The sequence below is a fragment of the Salmo salar genome, chromosome 05 (assembly GCF_965601325.2).
Source record: "Salmo salar chromosome 05, fSalSal1, whole genome shotgun sequence".
Taxonomy (NCBI): Eukaryota; Metazoa; Chordata; class Actinopteri; order Salmoniformes; family Salmonidae; genus Salmo; species Salmo salar.
The window spans coordinates 14,457,361-14,473,362 of record NC_138295.1 but is presented as its reverse complement, the minus strand read 5'-3'; positions in this window follow the sequence as shown (position 1 = coordinate 14,473,362).

The following is a 16,002-nucleotide window of genomic DNA, read 5'->3' as shown; positions in this document are numbered from 1 at the left end:
GGTAGTGCTCCAATCCCAGCAACATCAAACTGTTGTAGAGACTGACAGACAGGGTCTGGTAAAGCTCCAGTCCCAGCAACATCAAACTGTTTTAGACTGACAGACAGGGTCTGGTAAAGCTACAATCCCAGCAACATCAAACTGTTGTAGAGACTGACAGACAAGGACTGGTAAAGCTCCAGTCCCAGCAACATCAAACTGTTGTAGAGACTGACAGACAGGGTCTGGTAAAGCTCCAGTCCCAGGAACATCAAACTGTTTTAGACTGACAGACAGGGTCTGGTAAAGGTCCAATCCCAGCAACATCAAACTGTTGTAGAGACTGACAGACAGGGTCTGGTAAAGCTCCAGTCCCAGCAACATCAAACTGTGGTAGAGACTGACAGACAGGGTCTGGTAAAGCTCCAATCCCAGCAACATCAAACTGTTGTAGAGACTGACAGACAGGGACTGGTAAAGCTCCAGTCCCAGCAACATCAAACTGTTGTAGAGACTAACAGACAGGGTCTGGTAAAGCTCCAGTCCCAGCAACATCAAACTGTTGTAGAGACTGACAGACAGGGTCTGGTAAAGCTCCAGTCCCAGCAACATCAAACTGTTTTAGACTGACAGACAGGGTCTGGTAAAGCTCCAATCCCAGCAATATCAAACTGTTGTAGAGACTGACAGACAGGGTCTGGTAAAGCTCCAGTCGCAGCAACATCAAACTGTTTTAGACTGACAGACAGGGACTGGTAAAACTCCAGGCCCAGCAACATCAAACTGTTGTAGAGACTGACAGACAGGGTCTGGTAGTGCTCCAGGCCCAGCAACATCAAACTGTTGTACAGACTGATAGACAGGGTCTGGTAAAGCTCCAGTCCCAGCAACATCAAACTGTTGTAGAGACTGACAGACAGGGTCTAGTAAAGCTCCAGGCCCAGCAACATCAAACTGTTTTAGACTGACAGACAGGGTCTGGTAAAGCTCCAATCCCAGCAACATCAAACTGTTGTAGAGACTGACAGACAGGGTCTGGTAAAGCTCCAGTCCCAGCAACATCAAACTGTTTTAGACTGACAGACAGGGTCTGGTAAAGCTCCAGTCCCAGCAACATCAAACTGTTGTAGAGACTGACAGACAGGGTCTGGTAAAGCTCCAATCCCAGCAACATCAAACTGTTTTAGACTGACAGACAGGGTCTGGTAAAGCTCCAATCCCAGCAACATCAAACTGTTGTAGAGACTGACAGACAGGGTCTGGTAAAGGTCCAATCCCAGCAACATCAAACTGTTGTAGAGACTGACAGACAGGGTCTGGTAAAGCTCCAGTCCCAGCAACATCAAACTGTGGTAGAGACTGACAGACAGGGTCTGATAAAGCTCCAATCCCAGCAACATCAATCTGTTGTAGAGACTGACAGACAGGGATTGGTAAAGCTCCAGTCCCAGCAATATCAAACTGTTGTAGAGACTGACAGACAGGGTCTGGTAAAGCTCCAGTCCCAGCAACATCAAACTGTTTTAGACTGACAGACAGGGACTGGTAAAACTCCAGGCCCAGCAACATCAAACTGTTGTAGAGACTGACAGACAGGGTCTGGTAGTGCTCCAGTCCCAGCAACATCAAACTGTTGTACAGACTGACAGACAGGGTCTGGTAAAGCTCCAATCCCAGCAACATCAAACTGTTGTAGAGACTGACAGACAGGGTCTGGTAAAGCTCCAGTCCCAGCAACATCAAACTGTTTTAGACTGACAGACAGGGACTGGTAAAGCTCCAGTCCCAGCAACATCAAACTGTTTTAGACTGACAGACAGGGTCTGGTAAAGCTCCAGTCCCAGCAACATCAAACTGTTTTAGACTGACAGACAGGGACTGGTAAAGCTCCAATCCCAGCAACATCAAACTGTTTTAGACTGACAGACAGGGTCTGGTAAAGCTCCAATCCCAGCAACATCAAACTGTTGTAGAGACTGACAGACAGGGTCTGGTAAAGGTCCAATCCCAGCAACATCAAACTGTTGTAGAGACTGACAGACAGGGTCTGGTAAAGCTCCAGTCCCAGCAACATCAAACTGTGGTAGAGACTGACAGACAGGGTCTGGTAAAGCTCCAATCCCAGCAACATCAAACTGTTGTAGAGACTGACAGACAGGGACTGGTAAAGCTCCAGTCCCAGCAACATCAAACTGTTGTAGAGACTGACAGACAGGGTCTGGTAAAGCTCCAGTCCCAGCAACATCAAACTGTTGTAGAGACTGACAGACAGGGTCTGGTAAAGCTCCAGTCCCAGCAACATCAAACTGTTTTAGACTGACAGACAGGGACTGGTAAAGCTCCAATCCCAGCAACATCAAACTATTGTAGAGACTGACAGACAGGGACTGGTAAAGCTCCAGTCCCAGCAACATCAAACTGTTTTAGACTGAGAGACAGGGTCTGGTAAAGCTCCAAGCCCAGCAACATCAAACTGTTGTAGAGACTGACAGACAGGGACTGGTAAAGCTCCAGTCCCAGCAACATCAAACTGTTGTAGAGACTGACAGACAGGGTCTGGTAGTGCTCCAGTCCAAGCAACATCAAACTGTTGTAGAGACTGACAGACAGGGTCTGGTAAAGCTCCAGTCCCAGCAACATCAAACTGTTTTAGACTGACAGACAGGGACTGGTAAAACTCCAGGCCCAGCAACATCAAACTGTTGTAGAGACTGACAGACAGGGTCTGTTAGTGCTCCAGTCCCAGCAACATCAAACTGTTGTACAGACTGATAGACAGGGTCTGGTAAAGCTCCAGTCCCAGCAACATCAAACTGTTGTAGAGACTGACAGACAGGGTCTAGTAAAGCTCCAGGCCCAGCAACATCAAACTGTTTTAGACTGACAGACAGGGACTGGTAAAGCTCCAATCCCAGCAACATCAAACTGTTGTAGAGACTGACAGACAGGGTCTGGTAAAGCTCCAGTCCCAGCAACATCAAACTGTTGTAGAGACTGACAGACAGGGTCTAGTAAAGCTCCAGGCCCAGCAACATCAAACTGTTTTAGACTGACAGACAGGGTCTGGTAAAGCTCCAGTCCCAGCAACATCAAACTATTTTAGAGACTGACAGACAGGGTCTGGTAGTGCTCCAGTCCAAGCAACATCAAACTGTTGTAGAGACTGACAGACAGGGTCTGGTAAAGCTCCAGTCCCAGCAACATCAAACTGTTTTAGACTGACAGACAGGGTCTGGTAAAGCTCCAATCCCAGCAACATCAAACTATTGTAGAGACTGACAGACAGGGACTGGTAAAGCTCCAGTCCCAGCAACATCAAACTGTTTTAGACTGACAGACAGGGTCTGGTATAGCTCCAGTCCCAGCAACATCAAACTGTTTTAGACTGACAGACAGGGACTGGTAAAGCTCCAATCCCAGCAACATCAAACTGTTTTAGACTGACAGACAGGGTCTGGTAAAGCTCCAATCCCAGCAACATCAAACTGTTGTAGAGACTGACAGACAGGGACTGGTAAAGCTCCAGTCCCAGCAACATCAAACTGTTGTAGAGACTGACAGACAGGGACTGGTAAAGCTCCAGACCCAGCGACATCAAACTGTTGTAGAGACTGACAGACAGGGTCTGGTAAAGCTCCAGTCCCAGCAACATCAAACTGTTGTAGAGACTGACAGACGGGGTCTGGTAAAGCTCCAGTCCCAGCAACATCAAACTGTTTTAGACTGACAGACAGGGTCTGGTAAAGCTCCAGTCCCAGCAACATCAAACTGTTTTAGACTGACAGACAGGGTCTGGTAAAGCTCCAATCCCAGCAACATCAAACTGTTTTAGACTGACAGACAGGGACTGGTAAAGCTCCAGTCCCAGCAACATCAAACTGTTGTAGAGACTGACAGACAGCGTCTGGTAAAGCTCCAGTCCCAGCAACATCAAACTGTTGTACAGACTAACGGGCAGGGTCTGGCAGTGCTCCAGTTCTCCCTGTCAGAATAAGCAGAAGACTTGGAAACCATATAAACTCCTGTAGAAATGGCACTATTATTGTTGTACATAACCTAATTGACGTTCCTTTAACTCCACCTTCTAGTGTGTTTATACAAAACCTTTCCCATGAACGAACTCATTACTGAGCACAAAGTTAATTGCTTGCTTCTCACTGAAGCATCGCTGTCATCAGACTCAAGTGCAACTCTTATTGAAGCCTACCCCCGGACTACAGGTTTTCATTCTCTATCAGAAAAGAGAAAAGGGGTGGGGGGACTGTGTCTATTTTTACTAATGTTCTCAGCTGTAAGGACATTTTGTTTTGGTGACTTTGGGTCTTTTGAGCATCATGCTATACAGTTTAAATGTCAGCCACCAGTACTGGCTATAACCCTGTATAGGCCACCAAAGCACTGTGCCACTTTCTTTACTGATTGATATGAACTGTTGTCTATTGTCCTTGAGAACTATGATAAAAAATTATTGTGTTGGGCGATTTTCATATTCATGTTGACAAAGAGTGTGACACCAAGGCCAGTGAATGTATTAATCTTTTGAGCTCCTTGAACTTAATCCAATATTTTACTGGGCTCACCCATAACCGTGGACATACTCTGGACCTGGTTATTACCAAGGGGCGTTCTATTGACATATCCTCTATTGCTTTATCTGATCACCAATGTGTATTTTCTACTACCTTGTTGCCCATAGCACAGGGCAATACTGAACACATTATTAAGAAACGATATGTGACCTCTGAAGTTGCTACAGATTGTATTGAGTGTATGAACAATACTCCACCACCTATTCTGCCTTCCTCTTGTGATGATTTAGTGGATAACTTTAATAGCAAATTAAGGGCAACCATTGATGCCCATACAGTAGCTCCAGTTAAATTGAAAAAGGCCACAACCAAACTGAGAGCCCCCTTGGATGAGTGAGGAAACTAATCAAAGAGAAATTGCAGAAAGGCAGAGCGGAAATTGAGAAAGTCATAGTTGCAGGTCCATTATGATATTCTGAGAGAGCAGCTGGGCATATATAACAAGGCAATTAGAAATGCCAGACGGGCTCAATATTCTAACTTTAATCAGAACTTTAATTTTCACTATTAATCAGAATAATTAGAGTACTTTTCTCAACCATTGATGGCCTGATTAATCCTACCCCAGCAAACCTATGTGAACATTCTTCCACATCTAAATGTGATGAGTTTGCGGCATATTTCTGAAATAAGATAACCAACATTAGGCTGGGTATCAGTCAAGCAAGACCAGATGTGAATTTTGATGGTATGTTCCCTAGGCCACCACGCAAAGGCACTATGAATATATTTTCCCTGGACACAGACATGCTCAAGAAAAAAATATTCCAACTTAAGCCTTTTACTTGCCTTCTCGATCCTATTGTCACGGTTGTCAAAAGGAGCGGACCAAGGTGCAGCATGGTTGTAGTTCCACATCTTTTTATTTATAGTGAAACGTTGCAATACACAAAATACTTGAACTAACAAAACAACAAACTGTGACGCAGAGAGAAACAAACACTACTCAAAAGATAATAACCCACAAAACAGGAAGAGAAAACCCCTACTTAAACATGATCTCCAATCAGAGGCAACGAGGATCAGCTTCCTCCAATTGAAGATCAACACAAACAACCCCAACATAGAAATAGAAAAACTAGAACTTAAGCATAGAAATCGAAAACATAGAAAACCCAAAACACCCCCTGTCACGCCCTGACCTACTCTACTATAGAAAATTACATCTTACTAGTGTCAGGATGTGACAATACCCCCCCCCCCCCAAAGGTGCAGACTCCGAATGCAACAAATCAAAACAACCACAAACCCCCCCAACAACAAACCCCCCCCACACAACAACCCCCCCCCCCCCCCCAACAACAAAACACAAAGGGAGGGTAGGGTGGGCGACTAATGTCTATGGCGGCTCATATGCAGTACCCAGAACCTTCTTATCCAGTGCCTCCCCCCATGGAGGCGGCTCGGGTTCGGAGCGTAACCCCCACCCCACCCACTGATCCCTCTGCTTCTTTACTACCTGACCGTGGATCATCGTCGAAAGAACCAGACTGTAGATCATTGCTAGAGGCTCCGGTCTGCAGGCCGCCGCTGGATGCTCCGGGCTGAGGAGCGCCGCCGGAGGCCCCGGGCTGAGGAGCGCCGCCGGAGGCCCCGGGCTGAGGAGCGCCGCCGGAGGCCCCGGGCTGAGGAGCGCCGCCGGAGGCCCCGGGCTGAGGAGCGCCGCCGGAGGCCCCGGGCTGAGGAGCGCCGCCGGAGGCTCCGGACGGGGATCTGTCGCCGGAAGCTCCGGACGGGGAACTGTCGCCGGAAGCTCCGGACGGGGAACTGTCGCCGGAAGCTCCGGACGGGGAACTGTCGCCGGAAGCTCCGGACGGGGAACTGTCGCCGGAAGCTCCGGACAGGGAACTTCCCTGTGGCTCAGTTGGTAGAGCATGGTGTGTGCAACGCCAGGGTTGTGGGTTCGATTCCCACGGGGGGCCAGTACAAAAAAAATGAAATATATATTTTTTAAATGCATGAAATGAAAGGTATGCATTCACTACTGTAAGTCACTCTGGATAAGAGCATCTGCTTAATGACTAAAATGTAAAATGTAATGGAAACTCTGGAATGGGAATGTGCACTGGAATCCTGATGCGTGGTACTGGCGCCAGACTGGTAACCCCCACCTCAGGACGAGTGCAGGGAGCAGGAACAGGACACTCAGGACTGGGCATGCGCACTGGAGGTCTGATGCGAGGAACTGGCCTAAGTGGTGCCAGACTGGTAAGACGCACCTCAGGGCGAGTGCGGGGAGCAGGAACAGGACACTCCGGACTATGGAGGCGAACTGGAGACCAGGGATGCTGAGCAGGCCTACTCCTTCCTGGCTGAATGACCATCTTCGCCCTACACCGGTGAGGAGCTGGCATCGAGCGCACCGGGCTGTGAGTGCGTATGGGCGATATATTGCGCATCACACCATAACCCATTACTCGTCCATCCACTCGCTCCCCAGCACGCCCGCTCCGTAGTGCTCTTTCTGCCAGTACCTCTCTTCGGAATCTTGCGTCGAGCTCCGCGCTTGACTCCCTGACTGGCTCCTGTCTGCTCCTTGGCTCTCTCCGATACGCACGGGAAGTTAGATCAGGTCTCCCCCCTGACGTCGCCAAATTCCCCGTATGCCCCCCCCAAAGAAATTTTGGGGCTGCCTCTCCGCCTTGCCTATTGGTGGATATAGCGCCTCGTAGTATCGTCACTCCCTCTTTGCTTCTTCAATTTCCTCCTTCGGGCATCGATACTCCCCAGCCTGCCTCCAAGGTCCTTTTCCATCCAAAATTTCCTCCCAAGTCCATTCCTCCAGATACTCCTTACCATGCTGCTTGGTCCTTTTTAGGTGGGTTGTTCTGTCACGGTTGTCTGAAGGAGCGGACCAAGGTGCAGCATGGTTGTAGTTCCACATCTTTTTATTTATAGTGAAACGTTGCAATTCACAAAATACTAGAACTAACAAAACAACAAACCGTGACGCAGAGAGAAACAAACACTACTCAAAAGATAACAACCCACAAAACAGGAAGAGAAAAGCCCCTACTTAAATATGATCTCCAATCAGAGGCAATGAGGATCAGCTGCCTCCAATTGAAGATCAACCCAAACAACCCCAACATAGAAATAGAAAAACTAGAACTTAAACATAGAAATAGAAAACAGAAAACCCAAAACACCCCCTGTCACGCCCTGACCTACTCTACTATAGAAAATGACATCTTACTAGGGTCAGGACGTGACACCTATCCCCACCACTTTCTTCAAAACAGTTTTTATTTGCATATCTGAAGAAGTGTAAGCTATTGTTAATCACTTCCTGTTCACAGGCACTTTCCCCATTGCACTAAAAACTGCTAAGGTGAAACCCCATTTTTTATTTATTTTTATTTTACCTTTATTTAACTAGGCAAGTCAGTTAAGAACAACAAAAATAACTTTTCTTTTCCTGAAGAAAAGTCATTTAGATTATTCAGCTCTTAACAATTATCGTCCAATCTCCAACCTTCCATTCTTAAGCAAAATTCTGGAAAATTGATTTTCAAACAGCTAAACTGGTTTTCATGCCCACCGGAGCACAGACACAGCGTTAGTTAAAGTGGTAAATTATCTTAGAGTAAACACAGATGCCAAACAGCTCTATGTCCTTGTACCCTTAGATTTAATTGCTGCGTTTCTTAGCAGTTGATGTTCTTCTTCAATAACACAGACCCCAAAGCAAATCAGGGGGAGGAAAATAGGTTTATTCAAATAGGACAAATCATGCTTGGAAGTAAATGTTCGTTCTCCCCTGTCCTCGGCGATGCCCTCCAGTGATTCTCTCCCAGTCCTCTCTCCTGTGATTCTCTCCAGTGAATAAAGGGACAGGATGTAGTTTGTAACCCAGCCCTAACCTGTGGTTGACCAATTAGAATTCCTTGCAATAAAATTGTATCCTATTTCAGGTTGGACCAATGAGAACTTGCCACACCATAAGTTCAGGACTGACATTCCTAACAGATGTTGAACTGAAAACCAACAATTTCCATTGATAATTCCCAATTCCCTATTGTTTAGTACATTTTTCAGCTTTTATTTTCATTGTTTGTATTCGTTCTTTTCTGTGATGCACATTGCGTTGCATTCCACGTCTGAAATGTGCTGTATAAATAAAGCTTGATTTTGTTTGATTTGATGTCTCTGACGCACTGTTTATGAAATATGGATGGAGAAGATAATGCACTGTCATCTACTGTACCTATCCACCTGGAGGTGTTAAGTATAAGTAGACGTGTGTGTGTGTGTGTGTGTGTGTGTGTGTGTGTGTGTGTGTGTGCGTGCGTGCGTGCATGCGTGCGTGCGTGTGTGCGTGCGTGCGTGTGCTCATGTTCTTTGTATATGTGTGGGAGAGAATACGAATGGACATAACATGTGGAAAGTTCCATCTATCCCGGGGTAATAGGGGTGTTATAGGGAAAGAGGATACCTAGTCAGTTGTACAACTGAATGGAAATAACATGTGGAAAGTTCCATCTATCCCGGGGTAATAGGGGTGTTATAGGGAAAGGGGATACCTAGTCAGTTGTACAACTGAATGCGCATTTTACCCAACCCCTCTGAATCAGAGAGCGGGGGGGCTGCCTTAATCTACGTCCACGGCTCCCAGAGAGCAGTTGTTGTGGAGATCAACTGCCTTCTTAATAATTATCTTCTTCGAGGTCGGTGTCCCTTCCACGGGACGGTTGAGATAATGTAGGCTAACACGATTAGCATGAGGTTGTAAGTAACAAGAACATTTCCCAGGACATTTCCCAGGACATAGACATGTCTGATATTGGCAGAAAGCTTAAATTCTTGAAAATCTAACTGCACTGTCCAATTTACAGTAGCTATTACAGTGAAATAATACCATGCTATTGTTTGAGGAGAGTGCACAATTTTGAACATGAAAAGTTATTTTAATAAACAAACAATTTCTAGTGGACAAAATCTAAATTGCACCTGGGCTGGAATAATACATTATGGCCTTTCTCTTGCATTTAAAAGATGATGGTACAAAAAAATACAAAAGAACGGTTGGTTTTTTCTTTGTATTATCTTTTACCAGATCTATTGTGTTATATTCTCCTACATTCCTTTAACATTTTCATAAACCTCAAAGTGTTTCCTTTCAAATGGTACCAAGAATATGCATATCCTTGCTTCAGGGCCTGAGCTACAGGCAGTTAGATTTAGGTATGTCATTTTAGGAGAACATTTTAAAAAAGGGGCTTATCCTTAAGGGCAGAACATCAGATTTTGGAATGGTCCATCTCTCTCAGGGACTTTGGGCATGTTATTGGTCATATAGAGAATACAAATGGTTATAACATGTGGAATGGTCCATCTCTTCCAGGGCCATAGGGGAGTTATTGGTCATAAAAATCAATATTCCACAGACAAGTGCCATTTAAAATGGAGACCACAGATGTTGTTGACTTGGAGAAGCCTTCACACTAATCTCCAGTCGACATTAATAGGGACAGACGTTCCGCTAGCGGAACGCCTCACCAATATCCAATGGTAGAGCGTGGCGCGAAATACAAATACCTAAAAAATGCTATAACTTCAATTTCTCAAACATATGACTATTTTACACCATTTTAAAGACAAGACTCTCGTTAATCTAACCACATTGTCTGATTTCAAAAAGGCTTTACAGCGAAAGCAAAACATTAGATTATGTCAGGAGAGTACCCTGCCAAAAATAATCACACAGCCATTTTCAAAGCAAGCCTATATGTCACAAAACCCCAAACCACAGCTAAATGCAGCACTAACCTTTGATGATCTTCATCAGATGACACTCCTAGGACATTATGTTATACAATACATGCATGTTTTGTTCAATCAAGTTCATATTTATATCAAAAAACAGCTTTTTACATTAGCATGTGATGTTCAGAACTAGCATACCCACCGCAAACTTCCGGTGAATTTACTAAATTACTCATCATAAATGTTGACAAAATACATAACAATTATTTTAAGAATTATAGATACAGAACTCCTTTATGCAATCCCGGTGTCAGATTTTAAAATAGCTTTTCGGCGAAAGCACATTTTGCAATATTCTGAGTACATAGCCCGGCCATCGCGGCTAGCTAATTTGACACCCACCAAGTTTGGGGCTCACCAAACTCAGAATTACTTTTAAAAAATTGGATTACCTTTGCTGTTCTTCGTCAGAATGCACTCCCAGGACTTCTACTTCAACAACAAATGTTGTTTTGGTTCCAAATAATCCATAGTTATATTCAAATAGCTCCGTTTTGTTCGTGCGTTCAGGTCACTATCCGAAGGGTGACGCGCGAGTGCATTTCGTGACAAAAAAATTCAAAATATTCCATTACCGTACTTCGAAGCATGTCAAACGCTGTTTAAAATCAATTTTTATGCTATTTTTCTCATAAAATAGCGATAATATTCCAACCGGGCGACGTTGTATTCATTCAAAGGCTGAAAGAAAAGAATTTAGTAGTCTCGTGGATGCGCATCTCCAGTGTCACTGTTCCCAGCCTGACCACTCACAAATTCTCCTGCTGTTCTTCGCCCAGAGACTGCAGACACCCCATTCCACTTTCTGGCGCCTTCTGAGAGCCAATGGAAGCCTTAGAAAATGTCATGTTACAGCACAGATGCTGTATTTTCGATAGAGATGCTACAGAAGGACAACAAGTTGTCAGACAGGGCACTTCCTGTATGGATTCTTCTCAGGTTTTGGCCTGCCATATGAGTTATGTTATACTCACAGACACCATTCAAACAGTTTTAGAAACTTTAGAGTGTTTTCTATCCAAATCTACTAATTATATGCATATTCTAGTTTCTGGGCAGGAGTAGTAACCAGATTAAATCGGGTACGTTTTTTTCCGGCCGTGGAAATACTGCCCCCTATCCCAAACAGGTTAATGCCTGATTCACAAAAAAGTATAAAAAGTTGAGTAGTTACAGATAGGTTTCTCAAGCCTCTGGAGATTTGCCTGATGTCTTGTCAGACAGATTATATGAAAGTAGAGAAATTGTCTTCTTTAGCCCTTTTCCTCAGGTCACATTGACCTCATAGTATGCGGAGTCAACCAACCAACCAATCAATAAATCAACCAACCAACCAACCAATCAATCAAGCTTTATGATGATCCTATCTCAAAACCATCTAATCCAAAACATCACAAAATCTGGACAAGTTTTTGCTCACGTATGAGAAGAGAGACTCTTGAGATTTGCAGATGTCGTTCATAAATAATGCCTTGAGTTTAACCCCAATGTACCTGTGTTAATACATCATCAGATATACCTTGTACCTACCTCAGATCCATTCATTGCCGTCAGGGGGTGCTGGTGTAGACTTACACTGTAAAGTACTAGCATTGCAGTATAGACTGGGATAGTATTTCTATAAACTAGGGCACCAGGTAGGATTTCACTGTTACAGCTGTTGATAAGTCATTGCTAATAATCTGCCCAAGTTTTTAATGTCATTACATGAGGGGGATCATAGCTATATTCAATACAATACACAAGTTTGAACCCTTTATCATAGTTGGGGTCTTGACAGATTTGTCAAAAATCATGTGACATAAAACATACATTTTCTGTTGTTATAGTTGTCGTTATATCATATATTAGGTATTAATAACTTAAATTAGACATTTCATTTCTGTACAGCACTTTGAAATATCAGCTGATGTAAGAAGGGCTTTATAAATACATTTGAATTGAATTTGATTTGACATTGAACTTGACCCAGTAAAAAGCCTGGTTACCGTGATTCTTCATAATATTTGTTGGATGCATTTGGTGTCCAGCTGATAGGTTACGCAGTGATATTTTCAGACATCATCTGAACCAGGAAGGAATTTCCTGAATAACAGTCGAGGAACAGCTATTGTGAAAGCACATGCAATGCAACAACAGTCCAAGTGCTGGAAAAAAAAGGTGTTCATGAGTAGTGTCCAGGATATTTTGGTGTCTCGTTCATTACGCTGGCGAAGACAGTTGTGCCAGGATCCAGACTGGATCTAATATCCCTAGCAGCCACTTGTTTGTTTCCCGCCGCTTCAATTGAAGCGTGTTGCACTACTCTGTTGTGGTAAAACCGCATGTGGTTATTATGGGAAGACAACATCTAATGTTGGCTTCAACTTGGCTTTCCATACAAATCCTTCCATTAAAAAAGGAACCTGGTTTTTGGTCACTTTCTCATTATAAAAACAGCGATGGTGAGATTCAAATGGTGAGATTAATGCTACCACTATTCATGGTTTAATTGTGTGCCTGCGTCAGCTACTGTCACGTCCTGACCAGTAAGGGGTCATTTTGATATTGTAGTTGGTCAGGACGTGGCAGGGGTGTGTTTGCTTTGTGTGTTTCGGGGTTTTTGGTTTATGTTCTATGTTTTCTATTTCTATGTGGGATTTCTAGTTTGTCTATTTCTATGTTAGTTTTGGGAACTGAGGGTCTCGTGTGGCTCAGTTGGTAGAGCATGGTGTTTGCAATGCCAGGGTTGTGGGTTAGTTTCCCACGGGGGACCAGTACGGAGAATATTTTTTATGAAATGTATGCATTCACTACTGTAAGTCGCTCTGGATAAGAGCGTCTGCTAAATGACTAAAATGTAAAATGGAAATGTAAAATGGAACGACCTCCAATTAGAAGCAGCTGGTTGTCATTGCTTCTAATTGGAGGCCATATTTAAGTGGGTTTATTTTCTCTTGTGTTTGTGGGTGGTTGTTTCTTTGTATAGCTGTGTAGCCTTACAGGACTGTCGTTCGTTTTTCCTGTTTTGTTTAGTGTTCACGTTTAGAAAGTAAAACTTAAGTATGGACACTTACCACGCTGCATATTAGTCCGATATTTCTTACTCCTCAGACAACGAAACTTAGGACAGAACCACCCACCAAACCAGGACCAAGCAGCGGAGGAAAAAGCAGCAGAGGAGCTATAAAGAGTCATGGAATTGGGAGGAGATCCTGGATGGGACAGGACCATGGCACCAGGCGGGGGAGTACCGGCGCTCTAAGGAGGAGCTGGAGGATGGGCAAGTACGAGAGGCAGCCCCCCAAAAAATAAAACATTGTTGGGGGGGGGGGGGGCACACGGGTAGTATGGCTAAGTCAGGTCATAGACCTGAGCCAACTTCCCGTGCTTATTATGGGGAGCAACGGATCATGAAGGCACCGAGCTATGCGGAAATATGCACGGCAGCCATCATGCCTCAGCACAGCCCAGTTCGCCCTGTGCCAGCACTCCACCCGTGCCGGGCTACGGAAACAATCCAGCCAGAACGGGTTGTGCAGGTTGTGCGCTCTAGACCTCCAGTGTGTAGTCAAGGCCCCGTGTATCCAGTTCCTGTTCCTCGCACTAGCCTTGAGGTGCGTGTCACCAGTCTGGCACCTCCAAAGCCAGCCCCATGCACCAGGTCTTTAGTGCGCCTGCCCAGTCCAGTACGTCCTGTTTCTGCTCCTCGCACTAGCCTTGAGGTGCGTGTCCCTAGTCTGGCGCCTACAAAGCCAGCCCCACGCATCAGGTCTCTAGTGCGCCTGCCCAGTCCAGTACGTCCTGTTCCTGCTCCTCGCACTAGCCCTGTGGTGCACGTCCCTAGTCTGGCACCTCCAAAGCCAGCCCCACTCACCAGGCCTATAGTGCGCAGTCCCCGTCTAGAGCTTCCAGCGACAGTGCCCCGTCTAGAGCTTCCGGCAACAGTGCCCCGTCTAGAGCTTCCGGCGACAGTGCCCCGTCTTGAGCTTCCGGCTACGTCCTACAGTCCGGAACCGACAGAGACGGCCCACTGTCCAGAACCGACAGAGACTGCCCACCGTCCGGAACCAACAGAGACGGCCCACCGTCCGGAACCGACAGAGACGGCCCACCGTCCGGAACCGACAGAGACGCCCTCCAGTCCGGAACCGACTGAGACGCCCTCCAGTCCGGCGCAGCCAGAGTCGCCCTCCAGTCCGGCGCAGCCAGAGTCGCCCTCCAGTCCGGCGCAGCCAGAGTCGCCCACCAGTCCGGCGCAGCCAGAGTCGCCCGCCAGTCCGGCGCAGCCAGAGTCGCCCGCCAGTCCGGCGCAGCCAGAGTCGCCCGCCAGTCTGGCGCAGCCAGAGACGCACTTCAGCATGAGGTCTCCAGAGATGCGCTACAGCCCTAAGCCTTCAGGGGGGTGGACAGGTTAGAATAGGGATTAAGCCCAGAGCCAGAGCCACCTCCGTGGGGGGAGGTTTGGGAAGGGGGGTGTAGCACAGGAACCGTCGGTGACGGTGGCCACCCTCCCTTCCCTCCCTTTAGTTTGGGTTTATTGTTTTGGTAATTTTTTGTTTCAGGTGCATTCGGGATCTGCACCTTTGGGGGGGGGGGGGGGGGGGGGTACTGTCACGTCCTGACCAGTAAGGGGTCATTTTGTTATTGTAGTTGGTCAGGACGTGGCAGGGGTGTGTTTGTTTTGTGTGTTTCGGGGTTTTTGGTTTATGTTCAATGTTTTTTATTTCTATGTGGGTTTTCTAGTTTGTCTATTTCTATGTTAGTTTTGGGAACTACCTCCAATTAGAAGCAGCTGGTTGTCATTGCTTCTAATTGGAGGCCATATTTAACTGGGTTTATTTTCTCTTGTTTTTGTGGGTGGTTGTTTCTTTGTATAGCTGTGTAGCCATACAGGACTGTCGTTCGTTTTTCCTGTTTTGTTTAGTGTTCACGTTTAGAAAATAAAAGTTAAGTATGGACACTTACCACGCTGCGTATTGGTCCGATATTTCTTACTCCTCAGATGATGAAACTTATGACAGCTACATAGGCTACAGAAACATCCCCATGCATGCACCCAATCTCTTTAGTCAGGCAATATCCACATTATTCTCACATATTTTAGAATGGGTTTCTGTACAGCACTTTGAGATATCAGCTGATGTAAGAAGGGCTTTATAAATACATTTGAATTGAATTTGATTTGACATTGAACTTGACCCAGTAAAAAGCCTGGTTACCGTGATTCTTCATAATATTTGTTGGATGCATTTGGTGTCCAGCTGATAGGTTACGCAGTGATATTTTCAGACATCATCTGAACCAGGAAGGAATTTCCTGAATAACAGTCGAGGAACAGCTATTGTGAAAGCACATGCAATGCAACAACAGTCCAAGTGCTGGAAAAAAAGGTGTTCATGAGTAGTGTCCAGGATATTTTGGTGTCTCGTTCATTACGCTGGCGAAGACAGTTGTGCCAGGATCCAGACTGGATCTAATATCCCTAGCAGCCACTTGTTTGTTTCCCGCCGCTTCAATTGAAGCGTGTTGCACTACTCTGTTGTGGTAAAACCGCATGTGGTTATTATGGGAAGACAACATCTAATGTTGGCTTCAACTTGGCTTTCCATACAAATCCTTCCATTAAAAAAGGAACCTGGTTTTTGGTCACTTTCTCATTATAAAAACAGCGATGGTGAGATTCAAA